Here is a 3,580-nt window from a genome sequence, read left to right as displayed (position 1 = left end):
AAATGCACAGACTGAGACTATTTTACGACATGAATTTTTAAGCCAAATTAGTTCATGATTTATCAATGTAGTGCTACAATAAACATGTGCTAATGACGGATTAATTAGGATTAATAAATTCATCTCGTGGATTACTGATGAATTCTATAATTTATTTTTTTTACTAGTATCCGAACACCGCATACGACACTTTTGCCTCCATCAAACCCGCTTGAACCCTTAGCCGTAGCCCATTTTACGTACGACGCTGCACATGAAGACCTCGATGGGCCGCACTCCAGTGCCGGCGAGGTCCACGGTGCCCTTGCCGGTGGTGCAGCCGGTGAGCCCGTGGTAGTAGGCAAGCGCATGCTCAGGTGCCGCCTCCGGGATGGCAGGATGTCAATCTTGTTCCCCAGCACGAGGAACGGCACGCCGGCCAGCGCGCCTAGCTCCACCTTCGACTCGCCGAAACAGGTGCCGTCGGCGGCGGCCACCATGTACACCACCGCGTCAACCTGCAGGCAGGGTGGGTGAATGCAAATATGGGTGAAGCTGAATGAAGCAGCAGGGCGTCCGATGAGTGATGGCAGCTGGTGTTCGAGTGCTTTCGAGACGTGGAGCCAGTAAACCTTGGCGTAGTAGTCCCTCCAGACACGGCGCGCGATCCGGTGGCCGCCGAGGTCGAACGCCATGAACCTGATCCGCCCGATGCTTAGCTCCTCCGACGTCGGGTGCTGCGTCGGCGCGTGCTGACTCAACCGCTGCATATATATATGTACATGAACACGGCAACCATTCAAGCTCCCGGCCGGCACCAGAAGCAAGAACAGGCGCCAGAAAGTGTACCTCGTCCTTGAGCATGTGGAGCAGCGTGGTCTTGCTAGCGTTGTCGAGGCCGAGGAAGAAGATCTTGGCCTCCTTCTGCCAGAGACCCAGGGAAACAAACAAGTCGTAAAACCAATCTACCGGCAAACATCGCCGCCGAAAAGAGACCGCCGATTTTGGGCCTTCACTCATGATGAAGAAGATGATTCTTGAGCTTGAGAAGGAGGGCTACATTCCTTAGGGCAGGCCCAAGCTTCCACAAGGTGAGACAGTCCCTTCGCCTGGTAAGGATTACACAGTAGTCTTTAGGGATTACTTTGCCTGTGGCCTTCGCCTTCCCGCCGTTCGGTTTCTTCGTGATGTACTGGAGGAGTTCAATGTACAAATTCATTAGCTTACTCCTAATGGCTTTCTTACTTTGAGCAAGTTTTGCTGGGCTTGTGAGTCCTACGGCGCTGAGCCGGATCTGGACACTTTCTATGAATACTACGAGCTTCAGCACCAGCCTAAGAAAGTGGGCAAAGATGAGCTTATAGCTCAATATGGCAGTTGCACATTCATGGGGAAGAGGCAGCGGAAAGAGCCTAGGTTGGAGATCTCATACTGCCAGAAGAATAAGTGGGATAAGGACTAGATGTGCTACTGGTTCTATGTGTAGACCTTTCGCATGACTTCTACAGATGAGGAGGGGAAGAAGGTCACTCGCTATCCCTTTGCTTCTGTTATGACTGAAATGAAGCCTTTGACGAAGGTGACTCCCAGCAGTGAGGTTAGCCCTCACCGAGAGGCTTGTGAGAAGGCCTTCGTCTTGGCCTGCCGGTACTCCGAAGGCCATGATCTTGTTGAGGAGATGGTGGCTTCTAAGTTCTGGCCTCTTGGTAAGTCATGGCCGTCATTTATAATTGAAATGGTGAAGGTCCCCATTTACAATGAAGCTGCTGGGGTTCCTTTTCCCCATTTTGGGATAGAAAGGGCGGAGGATGAGACTCCTGAGGAGTTTGCTGCTATCGTTGAACAAGAAGCGTGGGAGATTGTTGGTGATATTATTGATAAGGAATTTCTTGCGTGAAGGGCCATTGCGGGCACAGTGCCCTAGCTTAACCATGTCTTTGAAGAGCTAGGGATAGTTCACAAGGAACACAAGGTTCCTGCGAAGGTGCTGAAGTCCCTTGAGGACAAGGCCAAGAAGGCCACTACAAAGAATGCGACTACGGCGGCCGAGTCGAAGAAGAGGTACGGGCATGGCGCGGCGAAGGTTGTCAGCAAGAAGTAGAACACAAGGGCTTCTTCTATAGCTGTTGTAAGTTATCGTGATGCCTAAGAGGAGGGGGGTGAATTAGGCAACTTAAAAATCTACTCTAAACTATGGCCTCTTTTTCTATCCTTAGCAAAAACCTATGCAAAAGATAAACTATCTAAATGTGCAACTACGGTTTTGCTAGTGTGTTGCTATCTCTACCGCAAAAAGGAGTTTGCAACCTAGGTTTCAAACCTATCAACTAGCCTATCACTAAGCTAGGAAAGTAAAGCACAAACCAAGATTGTAATGTAAATGCGGAAGCTAAAGAGTAAGGTAGAGATATGCAAACTCCCATTGATGACTCTGATATTTTTACCAAGGTATCGAGAAGCGCATAAGCTTCCCCCTAGTCCTCGTTGGAGCCCCTCGCAAGGAATCCCTCGCAAGGGCCAAGCTCCCGGTCGGGTAACTCCATGGATAGCCCTGGGCATTCCCCACACGCAAATGGGTCTCCGGTGTGCCTTCCGGCAAGCCTCTCCCGAACCGCTCCCCGCTGTCTTTACTATCAAGCTTTCGGCCGAACCACCGCGGGCCTTGTTCCCTTCGGTACAGGGTGGCGGCCACACCACAAACGCGGTTGGTGTGATCTCGCAAGACTACAAGCCCCTCCGATGTACAACAATGGTGCGCACAAGCACTGAGTGGTAAGAAGTATGTAAACCTCACTAAACACTAAGCCTAAACCCATAGCAAGCGCATAAGCGATGGTCTAATCAACCTAAGCACTTCACAAAGCACCTATGCTAATCACCTAATGAATCACTAAGCACTATGTAAGTGGAGATTACTAAAATAGTGTCTCAACACCCTTGGTATGTTTCCTAAGCTCTCCCCTCCTCAAATGGCCAGTTGGGGTGTCTATTTATAAGCCCCATGGAGAAAGTAGCCATTGGGGATGAAACCCAGCTTTTTGCTACTGACTGGATGCTGCTATCATCCTGACCGGACACGTTCGGTCATTCCGACCATTGAGCACGCGCATAGTGATCAGATGCACTACTGAGTCCGGTCATCATCGACCGGACACGTCCGTCGCATTTGCACCACTCTGGAACCTCTCTGGACATGATCAGACGTTGCACTTTGTGCGTTTGGTCACTGCCTCGTTCAGTGTCCTGTCACTGTTGCTGACGCCTGCCATTGCTGAGCAACTGATCAGACGCATTCGGTCTCATAGGGCCACGTCCGGTCACCTCTATGGAGCTTATTTCTTCGTGATCTTGCATCTGGCTTAGTTCCTATCTTCGTGCTTAGACTTTGCTTGATATCTTGGGTCTTCTCTTGTGCTTCTAGTGTCTTGCTTATGGTGTTGATCATGGGATCATCATGTCAGCTTCATCCAAGTCACGTCTTGCACCCTATTGAACTACACAACAATTACTTGCAAATTCATTAGTCCAATTTGGTTGTGTTGGTCATCAAACACCAAAATTCAAAGTAAATGGGCCTAGGGTCCATTTTCTTACAATCTCC

The 3,580-nt window shown here is 49.8% G+C and overlaps 1 pseudogene; it reads right to left on the bottom strand.

Annotated features, from left to right (window-relative positions):
* Positions 1–219: 219 nt before the first annotated feature.
* LOC136479972 (small COPII coat GTPase SAR1A-like) lies at positions 220–999 on the bottom strand (annotated as a pseudogene).
* Between the last annotated feature and the right edge of the window lie 2,581 nt (positions 1,000–3,580).

This window comes from Miscanthus floridulus, chromosome 9 (genome assembly GCF_019320115.1).
Source record: "Miscanthus floridulus cultivar M001 chromosome 9, ASM1932011v1, whole genome shotgun sequence".
NCBI lineage: Eukaryota > Viridiplantae > Streptophyta > Magnoliopsida > Poales > Poaceae > Miscanthus > Miscanthus floridulus.
Note: the sequence above shows the minus strand (reverse complement) of the source record. Positions and strands in the feature narration are given on the sequence as shown.